The 25189-nt window shown below is 41.2% G+C and overlaps 1 protein-coding gene across 4 annotated transcripts in view; it reads left to right on the top strand.

Moving 5' to 3' along the window:
* The window catches only part of METAP1D (methionyl aminopeptidase type 1D, mitochondrial), a 217926-nt gene that overhangs the window by 69782 nt on the left and 122955 nt on the right, over positions 1 to 25189 (top strand). The window lies entirely within an intron of this gene.

Below are 25189 nucleotides of genomic sequence, written 5' to 3'. Positions count from 1 at the left end.
TCTCACATTCCTTAATAGCTTTGTGTGTTATTAGGTTGATTCCAAAGTGAAAGGTCCCTGGTTAAAATCGAGGAGCAGCCATGAAGAAGATTTCCCAAGAAAAGAGAAACAGCATCATCCAGCTCATCGATAGAGGTCTCTCAGCCAAGAAAATTACCAAACTGCATCATGTGAGCGCAATGACAGAAGAATACGAAATTAAGTCCGTTCATCCATTCAAAAGCCAAGTGGTAGATGTCCAGACAAACTATCAGAGTCAACAAGTCAGCTCATCACAAGGTCGATCGGTTCTAGCTCGACAAACAGCAGTGGAGGTGGCTATTATGCTTCGTAATCACAGATGTCCATGGAAGCACTGTGTGACACACATTACACAAGTCTGGAATAGTGGCTTGAAAACTGGTGATGACGTGTCAGCTCAAGTTTGCATAAAAGTGGACAGTAGAGGATTGGAAATGGGTGATTTGGAACGATAAGATGAAAGTCAATGGACTAGGCTATGAAGGGTGAAAATGGGTCTGGAAGAAACAAGCTAAAAAGGGGCTAACTTGTTGAAAAATTGAAGCAATTGTCCAGTTCGGTGGAGAAAACCTAATGATATGGGATTGTTTCACAGCTAAAGGCGTTAAATACTTGGCCAGAATTGATAGTGGTCTCAATGCTGGGCTATATATGAGTATCCTACAAGAGGAGTTACTTTGTGCAAATACCATCGAATACCATGGCTATGAAAAGGATAACAGCAGAACAATGACCAGAAGCATACGTCGAGATTTCAAAAGAAATTGTTCAGTGACTAAGAGTAAAGGTGCTACATTGGCCCCCACAGTCCCAAGACCTGAACCCAGTGTGGGAAGAGTTAAAGAAAAAAATAAATACCCACGTGAGTCGATCAGTATGCACCAACTTTGGGAATGTGTAGAAGAGACCTGGTTTCTGATTTCGATCGAGACATTCTTGAATCTGATCTAAAGCATGTTCAGAAGGATTCAGGTAGTGTTGAAAGCCCATAGGTGGACTGGATATGCAAAGTAATAAAATTAAAAAAAATGTTAAAATTTGTATTTTTAGGAGCAAAACAGTAACAATTCAGTGACATGACAAGAATCTGCATGACTAGTCATATGCTAAATAGTTGCAAGATGATTGTCTATAAAATGATGGTGGTCTCATGTTTGAAGCTGTAGTGGATGGTGAGACATGAGCCTGAAAGTCAAAAGTTCAAAACATTGTTACCTTTTTGCTCATCGGTGTAACTCCAATATATGCATATTCGATAGCGATTGTCTCCATTCACATCATTCTCTGTCCTCAGTGGGATTCACAATCAACTTTCCGTATGGACTGGCTCACTGGATTCGGAGGGATCTATTACTCTAGTTGTCCAGCTGAGTGTTCAATAAAGGTGACCTACAGTTTCTTTTATGCTAAAGATAGCCTCGGAGTCAGTCTTTTTATTTCTGTCTTGGAAATCCAGGTGCAAAATGTGGACACTCTGTGAAGTCTACACACCAACTTTTACAGTGAGTGATTTAGGTAAGATGACTATATATTAGTCTAACATCACCAAAAGTGAACCAAGACTCTACATTGTATGGCAAGAAGAATGAAGAAGTATCACAGTGGTAGGGTCACACAATCATTTTTTCTACATCGATATAAACAGTCCTATTACTTTGATCAATGTGGTGTCAGTTTTTCTCCATTTCTGTCAGTCGAATCACTGGAATCAAATTCGAACGTATCTCCACTCTGGTCCATTTGTTCCCAGGAAAAAATCAGATATATGCACAGCCCCATAGAATATCATAGGTATGAGTGTAATCTGAAAACCACGGATAGCTGAGAAAATTGGTCTGGTGCACGAGCCCTAATAGTAATTGTGGGTTCTTAGTATATGTGCACACGATGTCTTAGAACTATTAAAAAAGCAGCAAAAAGGGCCAAAAAGAATTAACAAAGAAACAGCAATTTCAAAGCGACTTTTGTAACTTCTTTTAACCGCTTCATTCTTCAAAGCCATAAAGCGTCTAAAAGAAATATCCCTCAGTCAATGCCAGTTGTCAATTGTTCCTGCTTGGAGTCACAGCTCTTTTGGATTTCCCTGACACTCTGACCAGTTCAGCAAAGATAAGTCCTTGCTTGTCCTTTTGCAGTCCACTTGTTGTGGACTTGATTGTTCAGCACATTCTATGTTTTTCTCTTAGTCCAGCTTATCAGTATGGATCTATTCAGCTAAGCTGGAAGCTCTGGACAGCAGATTTTGCCCTCCACACCTTTATTCAGGTGTGGAGACTTTTGCATTCTCTGCGGTGGACTTTTTCTAGTTTTTATTACTGACCGCACAGTGTTCTGTCCTGTACTATCTGTCTAGCTAGAATTGGCCTCCTTTGCTACATCTTGTTTCATTCTACGTATGTCATTTCCCTCTCCACTCAGTCATTATTTGTGGGGGGCTGTCCTATCCCTTGGGGATTTTCTCTGAGGCAAGATAGCTTTCCTGTTTCTACCTTTAGGGGTAGTTAGTTCTTAGGCTGTGATGAGGTGTCTAGGGAGTGACAGGAACATCCCACGGCTACTTCTAGTGTTGTGTTGAGATCAGGAACTGCGGTCGGTATAGTTACCACCTGCTCAGAGCTAGTCGCATGTCGCTCCTAAATCACCAGTCCATAACAGTACAACTGGCCAAAAATGAGTTAAATGCATCTCAAATGAAGGAAAAAAAAAAAAGAGTTCTGAGCCATTTTTTTTTCTTTAGTCTGTTTTGTCTTTTTTTTTCCTTTTAATCTCTGGGTGGTTCAGGATTTGGGCACGGCATGGATGTTCAGGGTTTGTGTTCTCGTGTGGATCAGCTTGCTGCAAGAGTACAGAGTATTCAAGATTATGTTGTTCAGACTCCGGCTTTAGAGCCTATAATTCCTACTCCAAATTTGTTTTACGGGGATAGATCCAAGTTTTTGAACTTTAAAAATAACTGCAAATTGTTTTTTGCTCTGAAACCCCGTTCCTCTGGTGATCCCATTCAGCAAGTTAAAATAGTCATTTCTCTGCTGCGTGGTGACCCTCAGGACTGGGCATTCTCCCTTGAGTCAGGGGATCTGGCATTGCTTAATGTAGATGCATTTTTTCAATCGCTCGGATTATTGTATGAAGAACCTAACTCTGTGGATCATGCAGAAAAAACCTTGTTGGCCCTGTGTCAGGGGCAGGAAGCAGCAGAATTATACTGCCAGAAATTTAGAAAATGGTCTGTGCTCACTAAATGGAATGAGGATGCTCTGTGTTATGATCCTAGTGGCTGAGGATCACAGGAATAACTAGCTAAGTAACTGAATATTGAACAAGCTCTAGGGAGGTGGTAACTGGACTGACCGCAAACCTGATCCTAACCAAACACACTAAAGGTAGCCGGTGAACGTGCCTAAATTCCTAGACGTCTCGACGCAGCCTGAGGAACTAGCTACCCCTAGAGAGAAAGCAAGACCTCACTTGCCTCAAGAGAAATAACCCCAAAGATATAGGAAGCCCCCAACAAATAATAACGGTGAGGTAAGGGGAAAACACATACGTAGAAATGAAAACAGATTCAGCAAATGAGGCCCGCTAATACTAGATAGAAGAAGACAGATAGTGAACTGTGCGGTCAGTAGAAAACCCTACAAAATATCCACGCTGAGAATACAAGAACCCCCACACCAACTAACGGTGTGGGGGGAGAAACTCAGCCCCCTAGAGCAACCAGCAAGCAAGGAATTCACATATTAGCAAGCTGGACAAGAAACATAGAACACTGATGATCAAAAAATGAACAACGGAAACTTAGCTTCTCTTGAAGAGACTGGTAGCAAGGTAGTCAGAAGGAATCAGAATAGCACTGAATACATTGACAGCAGGCATTGAACTGAGAGTCCCAGAGAGCTAAATAGGAAACCAACCCACATATAACGAGACAGCTGATGCCAGCCACAAACCTGCAGAAAGACAGCACTCACACAGTACCACTTGTGACCACAAGAGGGAGCCCAGAAATAGAGTTCACAACAGCTCTGGCAGCAATTTTCAGAAAGGGTCTTTCTGAAGCCCTTAAAGATGTTATGGTGGGGTTCCCCACGCCTGTTGGTTTAAGCGAATCTATGTCTTTAGCCATTCAGATTGATCGGCGCCTGTGCGAGCGCAAAGTGGTGCACCATATGGCAGTGTCCTCTGAACAGAGTCCTGAGCCTATGCAATGTGATAGGATTTTGACTAGAGCGGAACAGCGGGGATACAGACGTCAGAACGGGCTGTGTTTTTACTGTGGTGATTCTGCTCATGCTATTTCTGATTGCCCTAAGCGTATTAAGAGCGTCTCTAGATCTGTTAGCATCAGTACTGTACAGCCTAAATTTCTCCTGTCTGTGACCCTGATTTGCTCATTGTCATCCTTTTCTGTCATGGCATTTGTGGATTCAGGCGCTGCCCTGAACTTAATGGACTTAGAATTCGCCAGGCGCTGTGGTTTTTCTTTGCAGCCTTTGCAGAGCCCTATTCCTTTGAGGGGTATTGATGCTACACCGTTGGCCAAGAATAAACCTCAGTATTGGACTCAGCTGACTATGTGCATGGCTCCAGCACATCAGGAAGATTGCCGTTTTCTGGTGTTGCATAATTTACATGATGTTGTTGTACTGGGTTTTCCATGGTTACAAGTACACAATCCAGTGCTGGATTGGAAATCTATGTCTGTGACTAATTGGGGTTGTCAAGGGGTACATAGTGACGTTCCTTTGATGTCAATTTCCTCTTCCCCCTCTTCTGGTGTTCCTGAATTTTTGTCAGATTTCCAGGATGTATTTGATGAGCCCAAATCCAGTTCCCTTCCTCCACATAGGGACTGTGATTGTGCTATTGACTTGATTCCTGGCTGTAAGTTCCCTAAGGGCTGACTTTTCAATCTGTCTGTGCCAGAGCATGCCGCCATGCGGAGTTATGTTAAGGAGTCTTTGGAGAAGGGGCATATTCGGCCGTCTTCGTCACCATTGGGAGCAGGATTCTTTTTTGTTGCCAAAAAGGATGGCTCCTTGAGACCCTGTATTGATTATCGCCTTCTTAATAAGATCACGGTCAAGTTTCAATACCCTTTGCCTTTGCTTTCTGATTTGTTTGCTCGGATTAAGGGTGCTGGTTGGTTTACCAAGATTGACCTTCGAGGGGCATATAATCTTGTTCGTATTAAACAGGGTGACGAATAGAAAACTGCATTTAATACGCCCGAAGGCCATTTTGAATACCTTGTGATGCCTTTCGGGCTTTCTAATGCTCCTTCTGTATTTCAGTCCTTCATGCATGATATTTTCCGCAATTATCTTGATAAATTCTTGATTGTGTATTTGGATGATATTTTGATTTTTTCCGATGATTGGGAGTCTCATGTGAAACAGGTCAGGATGGTATTCCAGATCCTTCGTGATAATGCCTTATTTGTGAAGGGGTCTAAGTGCCTATTTGGAGTTCAGAAGGTCTCTTTTTTGGGTTTTATTTTTTCTCCTTCGTCTATAGAAATGGATCCTGTTAAGGTCCAAGCCATTCATGACTGGATTCAACCCACATCTGTGAAGAGCCTTCAGAAATTTTTGAGCTTTGCTAATTTTTATCGCCGTTTCATTGCCAACTTTTCCAGTGTGGTTAAGCCCCTGACCGATTTGACGAAGAAAGGCGCTGATGTGACGAATTGGTCCTCTGCGGCTGTTGAGGCCTTTCAAGAGCTTAAACGTTGATTTACTTCTGCCCCTGTGTTGCGTCAGCCGGATGTTTCTCTTCCTTTTCAGGTTGAGGTTGACGCTTCTGAGATTGGGGCAGGGGCCGTTTTGTCACAGAGGAATTTTGATGGTTCCTTGATGAAACCGTGTGCCTTCTTTTCCCGAAAGTTTTTGCCTGCGGAAGGCAATTATGATGTCGGCAATCGGGAGTTGTTGGCTATGAAGTGGGCATTTGAGGAGTGGCGACATTGGCTTGAGGGAGCCAAGCACCGCGTTGTGGTCTTGACCGATCATAAGAATCTGATTTACCTCGAGTCGGCCAATTGGCTGAACCCTAGACAGGCTCGATGGTCCCTGTTTTTCTCCCGTTTCGATTTTGTAGTCTCATATCTTCTGGGATCTAAGAATGTTAAAGTGGATGCCCTCTCTAGAAGTTTTTTGCCTGATTCTCCTGGAGTCCTTGAGCCGGTTGGCATTCTTAGGGAAGGGGTGATTCTTTCTGCCATCTCCCCTGATTTACAGCGGGTGCTTCAGGAATTTCAGGCTGATAAACCTGACCGCTGTCCTATGGGGAAGCTGTTTGTTCCTGATAGATGGACAAGTAAGGTAATTTCTGAGGTCCATTGTTCTGTGTTGGCCGGTCATCCTGGGATTTTTGGTACCAGAGATTTGGTTGCTAGGTCCTTTTGGTGGCCTTCCTTGTCGCGGGATGTGCGTTCTTTTGTGCAGTCCTGTGGGACTTGTGCCCAGGCTAAGCCTTGCTGTTCCCGCGCTAGTGGGTTGCTTTCACCTTTGCCGGTCCCTGAGAGGCCCTGGACGCATATTTCCATGGATTTTATTTCGGATCTTCCTGTGTCCCAGAAGATGTCTGTTATCTGGGTGGTTTGTGACCGGTTCTCTAAGATGGTCCATTTGGTACCTTTTCCTAAATTGCCTTCCTCCTCTGATTTGGTTCCATTGTTTTTTCAGCATGTGATTCGTTTGCATGGCATTCCGGAGAATATTGTGTCTGACAGAGGTTCCCAGTTTGTTTCTAGGTTTTGGCGGGCCTTTTGTGCTAGGATGGGCATTAATTTGTCTTTTTCTTCGGCGTTCCATCCTCAGACAAATGGCCAAACTGAGCGAACTAATCAAACCTTGGAAACCTATTTGAGATGCTTTTTGTCTGCTGATCAGGGTGATTGGGTGGCTTTCTTGCCGTTGGCCGAGTTTGCCCTTAATAATCGGGCCAGTTCGGCTACTTTGGTTTCGCCTTTCTTTTGTAATTTTGGTTTCCATCCTCGTTTTTCTTCAGGGCAGGTTGAGCCTTCTGATTGTCCTGGTGTGGACTCTGTGATGGACAGGTTACAGCAGATTTGGACTCATGTGGTAGACAATTTGACGTCTCAGGAAAAGGCTCAACGTTTTGCTAACCGCCGTCGGTGTGTTGGTCCTCGGCTTCGGGTGGGGGATTTAGTCTGGTTATCTTCTCGTCATGTTCCTATGAAGGTTTCTTCCCCTAAGTTCAAGCCTCGGTTTATTGGTCCTTATAAGATTTCTGAGATTATCAATCCAGTGTCTTTTCGTTTGGCCCTTCCAGCCTCTTTTGCCATCCACAATGTTTTCCATAGATCTTTGTTGCGGAGATATGTGGTACCCGTTGTTCCCTCTGTTGATCCTCCTGCCCCGGTGTTGGTTGAGGGGGAGTTGTGGTTGAGAAAATTTTGGATTCTCGTTTTTTGAGGCGGAGGCTTCAGTATCTTGTCAAGTGAAAGGGTTATGGCCAGGAGGATAATTCTTGGGTTGTTGCCTCCGATGTCCATGCCGCCGATTTGGTTCGTGCTTTTCACTTAGCTTGTCCTGATCGGCCTGGGGGCTCTGGTGAGGGTTCGGTGACCCCTCCTCAAGGGGGGGGTACTGTTGTGAATTCCGCTCTTGGGCTCCCTCCGGTGGTTGTAAGTGGCACTTTTGTGAGTTCTGCTCTTGGGCTCCCTCCTGTGGTTTTGAGTGGAATGGCTGCTTCTTGGATTTAGCATCAGCAGCTGCTTCCACTGATCGTCTTTCTGGCTCGGCTATTTTAGTCTGGCCTTATCCCTCAGTCAATGCCAGTTGTCAATTGTTCCTGCTTGGAGTCACAGCTCTTTTGGATTTCCCTGACACTCTGACCAGTTCAGCAAAGATAAGTCCTTGCTTGTCCTTTTGCAGTCCACTTGTTGTGGACTTGATTGTTCAGCACATTCTATGTTTTTCTCTTAGTCCAGCTTATCAGTATGGATCTATTCAGCTAAGCTGGAAGCTCTGGGCAGCAGATTTTGCCCTCCACACCTTTATTCAGGTGTGGAGACTTTTGCATTCTCTGCGGTGGACTTTTTCTAGTTTTTATTACTGACCGCACAGTGTTCTGTCCTGTACTATCTGTCTAGCTAGAATTGGCCTCCTTTGCTACATCTTGTTTCATTCTACGTATGTCATTTCCCTCTCCACTCACAGTCATTATTTGTGGGGGGCTGTCCTATCCTTTGGGGATTTTCTCTGAGGCAAGATAGCTTTCCTGTTTCTACCTTTAGGGGTAGTTCTTAGGCTGTGACGAGGTGTCTAGGGAGTGACAGGAACATCCCACGGCTACTTCTAGTGTTGAGTTGAGATCAGGAACTGCGGTCGGTATAGTTACCACCTGCTCAGAGCTAGTCGCATGTCGCTCCTAAATCACCAGTCCATAACAGAAGCCCCTAAAAACTTGTGGTGCCAGTAAAGACCACAGAGGCTGCAACACCATTAATCAAGAGGTGCCACTAACCAAACACCATGAAGAACAAGGAGATCTCCAAACATGTCGGGGACAAAGTTGTTAAGAAGTACAAGTCTGGGTTGGATTCTAAAAAAGAAAGAAAAAATCCCAATATCTGATGATCCATCGGGACACCATCAAATCCAATTATCATTGAATGGAAAGAATATGGTGCCACAACAAATCTGCCAAGAGAGGGCGCCCACAAAACTCTCAGCCCAGGCAAGGTGGGCATTTATCAGAGAGGCAGCACAGAAACCAAAGGTAACCCTCAAGGCTGCAGAGTTCCCAAGCAGAGACTGGAGTATCTGTCCATACAATCGCAATATGCTGTGCATTCCATAGAGGTGACGTTTATGGAAGAGTGGGCAGAAAAAAGCCTTTACTTACACACAAACATTGTAAGGCTCTTTGAGTTTGCCAAAAGTCATGTGGGAGACTCCACAAATATATGGAGGAAGATGCTGTGGTCATATGAGACCAAAACTTAACTTTTTGTCCACCAAGGTAAACACTATGTCTGGCACCCAACCAACACAGCTCATTATCCCAAGAACACCTTCCTTACTGTGAAACGTAGTGGCAACATCATGCTGTGGGGATGTTTTTTGGCAGCAGGGACAGGGAAAATGGTCTGAGTCGAGGGGAAGATGGATGGTGCGAAATACAGGGATATTCTTGAGCAAAACCTGTTTGTCAGTTATTTGAGACTAGGTTGGAGGATCACCTTCCAACAAGACAATGACCCAAAGAATACTGCTAAAGCAACAATCGAGTGGTTCATCAGGAAACGTGGAAATGTTTTGGAGTGGTTTAGTCAAAGCCCAGACATTAGTCCAACTGAGAATCTGTGGTCAGACTTGAAGATTGCTGTTCACTAGAGGAATCCATCTAACTTGATGGAGATGGGGCAGTTTTGACTTGAGAAAAAGGCAAAAGTCCCATTGAGAAGATGTGGAAAATTCAGAGAACTATGGAAACCTACTTACATAAGTAATTGCAACCAAATATGCCATACAAAGTTACTGACTTTAGGGGGCGTGAATAGTTATGCACACTGAAGTGTTCAGTTATTTTATCCTATTTGTTGTTTACTTCACAGTAAAAAGAATACCAAATGTTCATAAATGTAGGCATGCTATTTATACGAACTGATACAAACCCTGAAAAAAAGTGAAAAATAGTGAAGTTCCAGGTTGTAAGGTAGCAAAACACGAAAAATGCTAAGCGGGTGAATACTTTTGCAAGCAACTGTACCCTTGAACTTCTTACACAGGCTCGGCTGAGCGCTGCTGTGTTCTGTATGAGGGGGCCTGTGTCAGACTCCTCTAAGTGGCTTATCTGCTGTCGAACAGAAGGACCGACTGTTGGGAGAGAGTTGGGAGATCCTCATACACATTACACTGCCAGCCAATATCCATAAGTTCAGCCATTTTTAGTCTGTGTATAGGGGCCAGAATTCTCAGTGGAAATGTGTATATTGCACCTAGCAGATTGGATTAGATTTATCAACAATTGAATGTTCAAATCGTTTCACATCTCTAGAAAGAAAATAAAAAAGATGGCAATGACTTTGCTCCATCATCGTTTAGCTAACAATAAAATGTAAGCTATGTCAAAGAGAAACAATTCCATCTGTAAAGGTCACAGAGCATCTTAGAGCAATGTACAATCAGGCCTGGACTGGCCAACTGGAGAACAGGAATATCCCCCGGTGGGCCTCCATGCAGGGGTGGCCTCTCCATGCCACTTATATGAGAAGTAGTTGGCACAATACTTGTTTCACTAAGTACCGACAAGTGCATCATTTCAACCTTCATTTTGCAAACTACCCCATTTATTATTACATAGAAATATACCGTATATACTCGAGTATAAGCCGACCCGAGTATAAGCCGACCACCCTAATTTTGCCACAAAAAACTGGGGAAACTTATTGACTCGAGTATAAGCCTAGGGTGGAAAATGCAGCAGCTACCGGTGAATTTCAAAATTAAAAATAGATACTCCATACCGTTCATTATGGCCCCATAGATGCTCCACATAAAGCTGTGCCACATATAATGCTCTGCACCGTTCATTATGGCCCCATAGATGCTCCACATAAAGCTGTGCCACATATAATGCTCTGCACCGTTCATTATGGCCCCATAGATGCTCCACATAAAGCTGTGCCATATATAATGCTCTGCACCTTTCATTATGGCCCCATAGATGCTCCACATAAAGCTGTGCCATATATACAATGCTCTGCACCGTTGCCCCATAGCTCTGCCATATAGTGCTCTGCACCGTTGCCCCATAGCTGTGCCATATAGTGCTCTGCACCGTTGCCCCATAGCTGTGCCATATAGTGCTCTGTACCGTTGCCCCATAGCTGTGCCATATAGTGCTCTGCACCGTTGCCCCATAGCTGTGCCATATAGTGCTCTGCACCATTGCCCCATAGATAGCTGTGCCATATAGTGCTCTGCACCGCTGCCCCATAGCTGTGCCATATAGTGCTCTGCACCGTTGCCCCATAGATACTCCACATAAATCTGTGCCATTGCTGCTGCTGCAATAAAAAAAAAAACACATACTCACCTCTCTTGCTTGCAGCTCCTCGGCGTCCCGTCCCGGCGTCTCTCCGCACTGACTGATCAGGCAGAGGGCGGCACGCACACTATATGCGTCATCGCGCCCTCTGACCTGCACAGTCAGTGCAGAGAGACGCCGGGAAGACGGATCTGCGCCCGGCGTGTGGAACACGGATAGGTGAATATGTAATACCTGCTCCCGGCGTCCCGCTCCTTCCCCCGGACAGCTTGTCTTCGGTGCCGCAGCCTCTTCCTCTATCAGCGGTCACCGGCACCGTCATTAGAGAAATGAATAGGCGGCTCCGCCCCTATGGGAGGTGGAGCAGCCTATTCATTTCTCTAATGAGCGGTCCCACGTGACCGCTCAGGGGAAGAGGCTGCGGCACCCGGAGACCGTGGGACGGGCAGGGGGAGCGACAGGAACGCCGGAACTAGGTGAGTATGCCTCAGCGCCCTCTCCCCCTCACCCGCTGACCGTGACTCGAGTATAAGCCGAGGGGGCACTTTCAGCCCAAAAATTTGGGCTGAAAATCTCGGCTTATACTCGAGTATATACAGTAGGCAAATTTGTGAGTGAGGGTAATGTGATATTTGCATGTAGCTGAACAGTGGGCCCTCAGACTCAATATTACCGGTGAGCCCTTGGTACTCCAGTACGGCACTGTGTACAATAACCTGTCTTTCCATGTCCCATCCTATCTACAGTGAGACCAGATGACATGAGAAGCTCACAAACGATGAGTATTATACGTTAATGACTAGGCAGAGCATTTTTCTCAGTCTCCAGTGCATGGTTGAGGAGGGAATAGCCATTGAAATATAGCAGCCCCCAGATTCTGGTTTAATGTTGTTGCACGGTCCATCGTCTGATTTACCATAATGCTTTCAGTATTCTCCACCTTGATGTCCATGCCGTTTCCAGCAATGATCCCTCTAATTCCTCAAGAGGAAGCCAAGACACTCCAGTCCAGGTGTATGCAAAAAGTTATAACTTCCACCCAACATCGGTATTCCAAAAAGTGATAACTGTTCCATAAAAGACAGAAAAGATACATACAACTGCCAATATTTTGACAGCACAAGCTTTTTTTTTTGTTTTGCTTGGCTCGAAAAAAGTGTTGCCAAAAAAAATCTCCAATTTGTACACATCTTTTCCACTGTTATTACATAGCACAAAAGCTCAAATGTATTTTACCCAATGTTATATCAAAGACCTCATATATTAAGTAACCACTTAAAAAACTCTAATGCACATTTTATTTTTGTAATTTTTTTATGGCGTTTTCTCAGGCAAAATTTTTGGGAGCACACCACGTTTTAGAAGAGGGTAAATGAAGAGCAATATTGTACATTATCAGGAGTTTTAGGCGACAAGTGTCGATTGTTCGATATCCAGCAGTTCTAAAAATAAAAAGTTTCTAGAATCTTTCATTTCATTCCGAATACACTTTTTTTTATATATATAAAACCAGAGAACATATTTAATATTTATGTTTTTAAACTAGTTATAACCGAACCTCACTTGGGCTTTTTCTGTTCATTAAAAAGAACTATATGATATTGATTTCTACCTGTGACGCTGACAGTTTTTTGCCGACGTCACATCTGTTCTCTTTATAGCCCAAAGCCCAAATTTGTAATGAAACAGAATGGACGACTTGTGATCTCCTGATAAACCTCTGGGTCTGTGTAATAACATGTGTCCTTAACTGGCTTAAACCTAAGGAGGACATTGATAGCTGCCATGTATCTTGCCAGGAGTTTATTTGCATGTAAAAATATTGCGAGACTATTTTTCATTTTCTTGAGTCATTCTGCTATTTTATAGAGTTAAAGCAAGTTTGTTCTGCGGACTGTCACTCACCACATTTCAGCCAAGGAATTAAGAAAGACCAACTTACTTAATGTTTTTTTCCAGTTTAGCTTTCCTGAGGATAAACACAAATATGGTTTTGTGCCTACTAAAATCATGATTCTTTTCCATCTTTAAAAAGGTTGTACGGGGTTAGAAAAACATTGCTGCTTCATTAAAATAAAAAAAAGCAACACGACATCGGTCCGCAGATTGTGTGTAGTGTTAAAGCATGGCTGTATTCATTTTAGTGGAGCTAAACTACAATGCCTGTTACAACCTGTAGACAGTTGTGGCACTGTTTCTAGAAGAAAACAGGCATGTTTTCTTAATCCTAAACAACTCCTTTTAGGATTTCATTTTATTCAACATCTATCCGCTAAGAACATTGTGTTTTTCAAGTTTTGGATCCCGCACCTGGTTTAAAAAAATTTCTTATATTCAATTACTAAAAGTCGTATCGACTTGTAAAAAAAAAGCCATAACCACTATGAAGAATTCACAATTGAACAGATTCTATCAAATCATGATGCAAAGACTCTTGTTTGTTTTTTTCAAAGCAGAATTTGCAATATAACAATTTACGCAACTGTGGGAAATATTTATCAATATGTGTAATTTTTAGACAGTGCAAACTAAGACTAGACCAACTTAAAATGCACCAGATTAAGTATAGTGGATCATTCTGTTTTGATAAATCTGGTGCATCTTTGGACTGTCTAATCTAAATTTATTTCGTATGTTAAACCACTCTACATGTATTCTAAATCGCATCCCTTTGTTGTAAAGTCACGTTCCTCATCGGACAAGCTACAGAAAATGTCTAAAACACATAAACATGTTACAAGTCATGAATGACACTTTTTGGCACAAATACACCAGAATTTAGTCACATTTAGCTTGATAACTCTCCCCAATGTAGAATTTTATAGAAAACAATTTAGATTTTACAATCTTGAAATAAGAAAGTTGTTAGAAAGTCTTCTGAAGGCGCATGGAGAGTGAACTTGGAGTTTCTTAATTTTTGGAGACGTAGCTTGATAAAGGATGAGAGTAACTTCACTCTTTCCTCCAGCAATTTCTCCATGCATAAGGGAACTTTTACCATAATTAATAGATAACGGTGTTTGATAAGAATTGGTCAGCTCATTTTATTACTACATAGCTTAATCCTCATCAAAATCAACAAATGCCCAGAAATGTGTTAAAGGACAAAAAACTCGAGGACCATTAACAACCACAGGTGGATAAACCACAGCACAATAGAGTATAATCCTTATGAAATAATTTTTATTAAGGAACAATTAAAATAGACATGAAATACACATTTAAAATGAGAAAAAACTGGATAACCAATAAACAGGACACACAAAGTGCCTGGCACATGCAGTCTAGGATAATAGAGTAGAAATTCAATGCCCCATAAAGTGCTAATAGTAATTTAATCATACAGCCATATAAATATCAGAGTGATACAAACTACAGCGATCACACCATGGAAACTGTATATGGTGTCAGAGACAACCACATGGTACATAGTATGTGTAATGGCCAAGTTCAGTATAGAAGGTATATACGCTGCTGGATAATAAGTAACGGATAACTAGCATTATCCCACATTGAAGTCAGTGTATAATGTGGCAAGGTGAAACAACAGGCGTGAGCCTAAGATATGAAAGTATAATAAGAAGCATGATATACTCACTAAGTGTTTAAAAGGTAAAGTGCCGGCACCACGTAGGTCCCTGCCGCCCCAACGCACGTTTCGTAGAGACTTCCTCAGGAGGCGCCTCCTCCTGAGGAAGTCTCTACGAAACGTGCGTTGGGGCGGCAGGGACCTACGTGGTGCCGGCACTTTACCTTTTAAACACTTAGTGAGTATATCATGCTTCTTATTATACTTTCATATCTTAGGCTCACGCCTGTTGTTTCACCTTGCCACATTATACACTGACTTCAATGTGGGATAATGCTAGTTATCCGTTACTTATTATCCAGCAGCGTATATACCTTCTATACTGAACTTGGCCATTACACATACTATGTACCATGTGGTTGTCTCTGACACCATATACAGTTTCCATGGTGTGATCGCTGTAGTTTGTATCACTCTGATATTTATATGGCTGTATGATTAAATTACTATTAGCACTTTATGGGGCATTGAATTTCTACTCTATTATCCTAGACTGCATGTGCCAGGCACTTTGTGTGTCCTGTTTATTGGTTATCCAGTTTTTTCTCATTTTAAATGTGTATTTCATGTCTATTTTAATTGTTCCTTAATAAAAATTATTTCATAAGGATTATACTCTATTGTGCTGTGGTTTATCCACCTGTGGTTGTTATAGCTTAATCCTCATAGATCCTATTGAAATTTATTGGGGTTCATCCAATTTTTGGGTTGTTTTTCCAGTATTCTCGAAAGTAGGATAGCACTGTAGACTATACTATTCCTGCCATCAAAAACCTAACAAATGCAACTTCAAATACCCGGAGTGAAAACTGTCAATCAGTTAGTGTGGCTGGGGATTGCAGGACTTGACTCTTACTGAGTCGGGGCAAAAACTCAGCGTAGATCACACTTTGTATCTTAGCAGAATTTTTAAGCCAAAATTATAAATAAAAAATGCTTCTCTTCCACATGGGCGCCCACTTGCTTTTTGCACTCATTCTTTAACCTTGCTAGTGCAGGCTTGTTACAAGAACAACACGTTGGATGTATAAATTGGAAAAAACATGATCAAAGGACAGTATTAATTTTGCATAAAACATGGATGACAAGTGGGATATACAATTGAGACCATGTTCTTTAAAAAGCACTTGTCCCATCAAAGTTTTTATCCTGTTAATATGTTGCAACCATCATATTATTGGTTGCAACAATTGCTCATTTTGCCCTTTTACCCAGATCATTCTTCCCTTTTCTCTGCTCTATTTAGAAAAAGGAAGTCTATTTTCCCTGTATGAGTCATCATCCTCTTCACCTCCTGACCCAGCTGCTCCCTCCTCCCCCTGCCAGGGACTTTTGCAGTGACTTATGAGTCATGCAGGGAAAATTGACCTCCAGTTTCTACATAGGGCTTAGAAGGATTAAGCTAGTCAGTTTTTAATCACGTGATGTCATAGACCTAATGGAAAAGAGAAGAATTAACTGGCTAGAAAGACAAAATGAGCAATTGTAAGTGCACAGTGCTATATAATATGATGACTGCAATATATTAAGAATAAAACTTTGATGGGCGGAGAAGTATTTATTTAAAGGTGATTTTTTTAAAAAGATGATGGCATCTGAATCTTTAAAATAAATGCACATTTCTGCTTTACGGTCTGTTTTTGTTATAGATGGGAATACAGATTTGGTAACCCAAGCGCCTCTGAAGAAAATGGAGAAAAAATTGATGGATTGTGTATGGTAGAAAATATTTTTGGAACATTAGATCTGATGTTAAAATAACTTTGTAGACATGGTGACCTTTACAGCAATAGATATTTGCCCTAGAGAAGCTAATGTACAAGCTTTGGTTTGAGAACACTCCAAGATGTCCAAAGTAAACGTTGTATTTACCTTTGCGGAGTCACTACTACCTGTTCTCCGCTGTACAAAGGTCACTGAAATAAATTGTATATATTTAGCTAGGTCAAGTAGTTTTGATGTTCTCTGTGGATAAATAATGATGTAGTACAAGAAGTATTTTATGCTAGTGCTATAGCCAGTTGTTTAATTGTTTATTGACGGCTTTCAAAATGATCAGGTTTTATTAAATCAATATAAAGTTTATAAACTTTCCAATTTGGTGTAATTTTTTCATGCCATATGTAAATATTATGGTGTACATATATTGCAGGAATAATATTTACCGAATAAGTTTGAAATTGTTTGTCCTTCTTAGTTGATTGCTAACATGACTGGAATAGCCGCTTATAAATCACAAGACTACCTTAAGAACTTTAATATAGTAAAATAAATTTCTGGTTTAGAAACTCTCCTTCAGATACCGTGTTTTCGTTTATCTAGCTTTTTTTCCCCCCTTAAGTGTGACCGTAAAGTGCCAAAGAGAAAATAACGCAAAAATGGATCCTGTAGTTGGCGATCGGATTTTTCTCATTCATCCATTGGATCAGTAAAACTCAAACATTTCAAGGAGATTATCAGAAAATGCTTCATGTTGTGGTTTTTTTTATCCTGGTCATCTGTAGTAGAAACTGGTGAATAGCTAAATAACATCTGATGCCATTTCGACAGTTAACAGTTGAGGCACAAAAAACTGATATTGATAACCAAAATATACTTAAACTGACACTTTAAGAACTTTGAGCTAAAAGAGATCGAGCCCCTTATTTAGGACTCCTCAATTAGCCAGGGCAGATAATAGAGGACTCAACACTCTCTTACATTGCATGGCCAGAAGACCAGTAATCTAAATAGGCATTGTGCAATTCTTCGTTTTTCCTGAGATGTTGCTCTAGAGTTATTGACGGAGTTCCCATAGAGATTCCAACTGATTGCTAAGAGTCCGGCTTGTAGCACATCCTTTAATCAGCTGATTTATCAGGCGAGACTTCTAAGGTTAGGGCTACATGACCGTATTCTCTCATTTGAAAAAATTTCATCTTATTATGTTAATCAGAGTTTGATCAGGGTGCAATCTGATGTTCTTGGTGGTAGAGAAGAAAAAATATCTCCATCTGCTCCATTTTGTCAGTTTGGGGAAATTGGACTACACTCGAAAGTTATCCGAGTGTGGTCCATTGTTTTCCATGGATTCATTGACTTACATGGCCGAGTTAATCCAATTTACGAATGCAAATTGTGAGTGTGACAATTTGTTTCCTCGGACAGACTCAGTTTGAGGAAAAAAATAGGACATGTGCATGGGCCCATAGAATAACATTGGTCAAAGAGTGATCCAATTTTATCAAGTCGCAGTTGGACTGAAAATACGGTCTGATTTCATGATCCCTAACAGAAAGGGATTATCCAAACCAGACAAGACCTTTCAACTACAAAGTTACAGTGCTCGGGTTGTCACTGGTATTTTTGTCCCAACGTCTTGCCAACACAATTTCATCCTTGTCAAAAGTGCTCAGATCTTTATGATTAATCTTCATTTCTGCTTCTAACACATCCACATCTATAGTGGTCTGTGAAGGTGCTTTTCCTTGTGCCTCTAAAAAGGAGAGCGGATTAAGCTGCACTGCCAAACACCTCGCCAAAAATGACAGGTTTGGTCAATTTATAGGTACATCAAACTAAACGGTCATCATTTGTACGTCTTACATCGGGATTGGGTGTGTGGATCAAGTTTGAGAACTGAGATCCCGGTGGTGTTATACAGCCAACATCTTGCGGTAACAGCAGTGATTGGAGCGAGCTCTGATTGCAGCTGCTTAGCTATTTAAAATGCCCTGTCAATCTCTCTCCGACATTTAAATGGCCTAATCTAAGTATGATCCCAGGGTGTCTGCAAGTTGTCATAGCAGGTGAGGGTCCCATCACTGTCATCTTATTCCTCCTATAGAGCTTCAAAGAAAAATATTTTCACTAAATTCTCTGGCATTGCAATATTTACAATAAACGATCTAATGATCACAGGTTCAAGTCCCCTAAAAAATATTAAAGTTTCAATCTTGAGTTTAGAAATGAAAAATAAAAAATAAACATATTTGATAATAACGCTTCTATAAAAGTACAATCTATCAACATTTTAAACTAATTTATCATTACGGTAAATGCCATAAAGAAAAATACCAAAACGGATGATTTTCAGTTGCCACACCAACCTAAAAAAAGTCCAATTAAAAGTGATCAAAATGTTATATGTTTCCCAAATGGATCAGTAAAAGTGTCAGCTTAACACACACACACAAAAGCAAGCAAGCCCTCTCACAGCTCTACTGATGGAAGACAAAGTTACCGGTCACAGAAAATGGTGAGGAAAACAACATTTTTCTTATAAATTTCCCAATTTTTTTTCACCACTTAAAAGAGGACCTATGATTTGCTAAAAAAATTATGTGAAATGCTTTATGAAAAGTAAATTCTACAGCTTATTTCCCTTTTGTACTGCGGCACTTCATTACAGAGATATTCACGTTTGTTTCTTCTGGAGCGCACTATGTGAAATCTTTGCTTGTGGTTTGACTGGGCGTTTCTTCAGAGACTCCTCTAGGGGCGTACCCCTTCTTTCCAGGCAGTGCCAATCACAACTCTGCAGCATCTGAGACTGCTAGACTAGCTGCCGAGCTGTGACTGACGGTGTTTGATAGGGAGGGATGAAAGTAAACATCCTCAGAGAAGACTCTGAAGAAATGCCCAGTTGGACTGCAAACAGAAATGTCACATATTGCGCTCCAAAAGCAACAAATGTGAATATCTCTGCAATAGAGTGATGCTGCACAGAAAGGAAAAGAGCAGCATAAGGTGTGCACAGGGATTTTTAGATTTTTTTTCAAAAGGTATTTTTATGAGCAAGTGACGGGTCATCTTAAAATAAAAATTATATATTTACAGTGGGGAAAATAAATATTTGATACATGGCCGATTTTGCAAGTTTCCTAACCTACAAAGAATCGAGAGGTCTGTAATTTTTACCTTAGGTACACTTTAACTGTGAGAGACAGAATCTTATAAAAAATCCAGAAAATCACATTGTATGATTTGTACATAATTAATTTGCATTTTATTGCATGAAATACGGTAAGTATTTGATATAATAGAAAAAGAGAGCTTAACATTTGGTACTTAAAACTTTGTTTGCAATTAGAGTTCAGACGTTTCCTGTTGTTCTTGACCAAGTTTGCACACACTGCACCAGGGATTTTGGCCCTTTCCTCCACAGAGATCTTCTCCAGATCTTTCAGGTTTTGGGGCTGTCGCTGGGCAACATTGAATTTCAGATGCTTCCAAAGATTTTTTTTTATTGGGTTCAAGTCTGGAGACTGGCTAAGGCCACTCCAGGACCTTGAAATGCTTCTTATGGATCCACTCCTTAGTTGCCCTGGATGTGTGTTTCGAGTCATTTTCATGGTGGAAAACCCAGCCACGACCCATCTTCAATGTTCTTACTGAGGGAGCAAGGTTGTTGGCCAAAATCTCGCAATACATGACCTCATCCATCCTCCCTTTAGTATGGTGCAATTGTCCTGTCCCCTTTGCAGAAAAGCACCCCCCAAAGTATGATGTTTCCTCCACTATGCTTCATGGCTGGGATGGTGTTCTTGGGGTTGTATTTGTCCTTCTTCTTCATCCAAACACTGTGAGTGGAGTTGATAGCAAAAAGTTCTACATTGTCTCATCTGACCACATGACCTCCCATGCTTCTTTTGGATCATCCAGATGGTCATTGGTTAACTTCAAACAGGCATGGACATGTGCTGTTGTGAGCAGGAGGACCTTGCGCACCCTGCAGGATTTTAATCCATGATGGTGTAGTGTGTTACTCACCGCAATGTTTGAGACAGCACTCGTGAGGTCATCGACCAGGTTCTCCTATATAGTTCTGGGCTGATTCCTGACCTTTCTCAGAATCATCCTCACCCCATCATGGAACCCCAGGCCAAGGAAGATTGACAGTCATCTTGTGTTTCTTCCATTTTCTAATAACTGTGCCAACAGTTGCCTTCTCGCTGAGGTACTTGCGTATTGTCCTGTAGCCCATTGTGCAGGTCTACAATTTTGTCCTTGATGTCCTTATACAACTTTTTTGTCTTGGATATGGTGAGGAGGTTGGAGTGTGATTAATTGTGTGGACAGGTGTCTTATATAGGTAACGAGTTCAAACAGGTGCAATTAATACAGGTAATGAGTGCAGAGTAGGAGGGCTTCTTAAAGAAAAACTAACAGCTCTGTTAGAATTCTTGCTGGTTGGTCGGTGATCAAATACTTATTTCATGCAATAAAATTCAATTTATTTAAAAATCATATAATGTGATTTTCTGGTTTTTATTTTTATATTCTGTCACAGTTGAAGTGCACCTACGATAAAATTTACTTACCTCTCATTTCTTTGTAGGTGGGAAAACTTGCAAAATCGGCAGTGTATGCAATACTTATTTTCGCCACTGTATACAGTCATGGCCAAAATTGTTGGTCCCTTGAAATTGTTCCAGAAAATGCAGTATTTCTCCCAGAATATTGTTGCAGTTACACATGTTTTGTTACACAAATGTTTGTTTCCTTTGTGTGTATTGAAACAACACAAAAAAACAGGAATAAAAGACAAATTTAACATAATCTCACACAAATCCCCCCCAAAATAGGCCGAACAAAATTGTTGGCACCCACAACTTAATATTTGGTTGCACACTCTTGGGAATAAATAACTGCATTCAATCACTCCTATAACAATCAACAAGCTTCTTACATCTCTCAACTGGAATTTTTGACCACTCTTCTTTTACAGACTGCTCTAGTCTCTCATATTTGAAGACGCCTTCACCCAACAGCAATTTTAAGATCTTTCCACAGGTGTTCAATTGGATTTAGATCTGGACTCATTGCTGGCCCCTTCAGAACTCTCCAGATCTTTGTTTCCATCAATTTCTGGGTACTTTTTGAAGTACGACCTATGATGCAAACTCAGCTTTCTGACACTGGCACTACCTTGTGACCCTCCTTTGGCAATGCTTTGGTAATCTTCAGATTTCATGATGCCTTGCACACAGTTAAGGCACCCAGTGCCAGACAACCCCAAAACATCTTTGAACCTCTGCCATAGTTCACTGTGGGTAATGTGTTTTTTTTTCTTTGTAGGCCTCATTCCATTTTTGGTACACAGTAGAATGATCTGCTTTACCAAAAAGCTCTATCTTGGTCTCATCAGTCCAGACACTTTCCCAGAAGGATTTTTGGCTTACTCATCTACATTTTGGCAAATTACAGTCTAGTTTTTTTATGCCCCTGTGTCAGCAGTGAGGTCCTCCTGGGTCTCCTGCCATAGCGTTATTGTACATTCAAATATTGATGGATAGTTTGCACTGACACTAATGCACATTCAGCCTGCAGAACATCTTGAATTTATTTGGAACTGTATTGGGGATGCTTATCCACCATTCGGACTATCCTGCGTTGCGAACGTTCATCTATTTTCTCTGCCGTCGATGTCTAGGGAGACTAGCTACACTACTATGGGTTGTAGACTTCATGATTATGTTGCGCACCGTGGACAAAGGAACATCGAAATATCTGTAAATGGACTTGTAGCCTTGAGATTGTTGATATTTTTCAACAATTTTAGTTCTCAAATTTCTCCCCTTTCTGTTCTCCATGTTTAGTTCGGCACACACTCACACACATAAAATGCAAAGATTTCAGGTGTGATTTTCTTATTGCCCACACCTGTTACTTGCCACAGGGGAGTTTGAATGAATATCACATGCTTGAAACAAAGTTGTTTACCCCAAATTTTGGAAAAGTGTCAACAATTTTGTCCGGTCCATTTTGGGGGTTTAGTGTGAAATTTTGTCCAATTTGCCTTTTTTTCTGTGTTTTTGTTGTATTAATATTATTATACACACAAAGGAAATAAACGTGTATAACAATTTATGTGTAATTGCAATAATTTTCTAGGAGAAATACTTCATTTTTGGAACAATTTCAAGGGTGCCAAAACTTTCGACCTTAACTGTATATTGTAACATAGCTGGGAAAGAAAAGGTTAAATCCCAGCTCTGCAGCATTTGATTAGAAGTGCCTGCATGGTTTCTCTAAGAAGTACTAAGTAGATTCATTGTGGAACTAGCCAAGATATGAGCTGTAACTGAGATAGGCATGTGTCGGGGTCTCTCTCTAAATGTAGTCACTGGGGAGTCAGTCAGTCTGCTGGATGTAGTAGAATCAAATGAATTAACTGGTAAATGGACAGATCGTGTGCACCAGGCTAGATGTGTCTTGGAGCTGAAAAGTGTTGGAAAGCTCCATGTCTGAGAGATAAGTGCACAAGCCGTGTGCAGAGAACTGCAAGTATGAGTGGTTGCTATGGTCAATAGCAGTTTCTTTGACCGAACTGGGGCTAGTTCAGCCATGTATGAGTATCCAGAGTCTATTCTGTTTATTTACTGCCTGGACAAGACTAGGGACATATGTTTGAGTTCTTTTAGGTGCTGTGCAACCCGTGGAAACCAATAAAAACTACATGTTTGGACCAAAACTTCATTGCCTGTGTGAACGCCACCTAAGGCCTAATGCCCAACGCTTGCCAGACAGAGTGAATCCTCAGAGTGTGTGTGTATATATATATATATATATATATATATATATATATATATATATATATATATATATATATATATACACTGCGTTCAGAATTATTAGGCAAGTTGTATTTTAGAGGATTATTTTTATTATTGATCAACAACTATGTTCTCAATCAACCCAAAAGACTCGTAAATATCAAAGCTTAATATTTTTGGAAGTTGGAGTGGGTTATTTTTAGATTTGGCTATCTTAGGAGGATATTTGTTTGTGAAGGTAACTATTACTGTGCAGAATTATTAGGCAACTTAATAAAAACCAAATATAATCCCATCTCACTTGTTTATTTTCACCAGGTAAACCAATATAACTGCACAAAATTTAGAAATAAACATTTCTAACATGCAAAAACAAAACCCCCCAAAATTAGTGCCCAATATAGCCACCTTTCTTTATGATGACACTCAGCAGCCTTCCATCCATAGATTCTGTCAGTTGATTGATCTGTTTACGATGAACATTGTGTGCAGCAGCCACCACAGCCTCCCAGACACTGTTCCGAGAGGTGGACTGTTTTCCCTCCCTGTAGATCTCACATTTTATGAGGGACCACAGGTTCTCTATGGGGTTCAGATCAGGTGAACAAGGGGGCCATGTCATTATTTTTTCTTCTTTGAGACCTTTACTGGCCAGTCACGCTGTGGAGTAGTTGGAGGCATCTGATGGAGCATTATCCTGCATGAAAAGCATGTTTTTATTGAACGATACCGACTTCTTCCTGTACCACAGCTTGAAGAAGTTGTCTTCCAGAAACTGGCAGTTGGTCTGGGAGTTGAGCGTCACTCCATACTCAACCCGAAAAGATCCCACAAGTTAATCTTTGATGATACCAGCCCATAACAGTACCCCACCTCCACCTTGCTGGCATCTGAGTCGGAGTGGAGGTCTCTGCCCTTTACTGATCCATCATCTGGCCCATCCATCTGGCCCATCAAGAGTCACTCTCATTTCATCAGTCCATAAAACCTTTGAAAAGTCATTCTTAAGATATTTCTTGGCCCAGTCTTCACGTTTTATCTTATGTTTCTTGTACAGAGGTGGTTGTTTTTCAGCCTTCCTTACCTTGGCCATGTCCCTGAGTATCGCACACCTTGTGCTTTTTGTTACTCCAGTAACGTTGCAGCTCTGAAATATGGCAAAACTGGTGGCAAATGGCATCTTGGCAGCTTCACGCTTGAGTTTCCTCAATTCATGGGCAGTTATTTTGCGCCTTTTTTGCCCAACACGCTTCTTGCGACCCTGTTGGCTATTTACCATGAAACGCTTGATAGTTCGGTGATCACGCTTCAAAAGTTTGGCAATTTCAAGACTGCTGCATCCCTCTGCAAGACATCTCACAATTTTGGACTTTTCAGAGCCTGTCAAATCTCTCTTCTGACCCATTTTGCCAAAGGAAAGGAAGTTGCCTAATAATTACGCACACCTAATATAGGGTTTTGATGTCATTAGACAACACCCCTCCTCATTACAGAGATGCACATCACATGATTTACTTAATTGGTACTTGGCTCTCAAGCCTGAACAGCTTGGAGTAGGACAACATGTATAAAAGATTATGTTGATTTTATTTTCCAGCACATTGTATGGGGAAAATTAACGAACAGTGTTATTCAAAACTTTATCTTGTCCAGCGAAAAAGAAGCCCTTCGATGGCTATGTTACTGGAAAAATATAAAGAGGCCGAAAAATTTAAATGCAAAAGCTAGAAGGGTTTCTGTAATTGTGAGAAATCTAAAATAGTATAACGAAGGTTTTCTTATCTTGAAAAATTACCATAAGCTCGTTACTTCCATGATGCCATACCATTGGGGCCAATTCAATCATCCCCTAATGACGACAGCTCCTTTCCTTTACTATGTGCCCAATTTATTTCCACGATTTATGATGATGAACCAAAAATTCTTCTTTTTAATAGGATTGTTAATGATGGTAATATGTTTATTATGTCACTGCTGTAATTATGTCACTAGCTGCACAGACACAGAGCAGGCACTCTAC

Source organism: Ranitomeya variabilis, chromosome 7 (assembly GCF_051348905.1).
Source record: "Ranitomeya variabilis isolate aRanVar5 chromosome 7, aRanVar5.hap1, whole genome shotgun sequence".
Lineage (NCBI taxonomy): Eukaryota > Metazoa > Chordata > Amphibia > Anura > Dendrobatidae > Ranitomeya > Ranitomeya variabilis.
The sequence above is the reverse complement of the archived record's forward strand: the minus strand, read 5'-3'. Positions and strand labels throughout refer to the sequence as shown.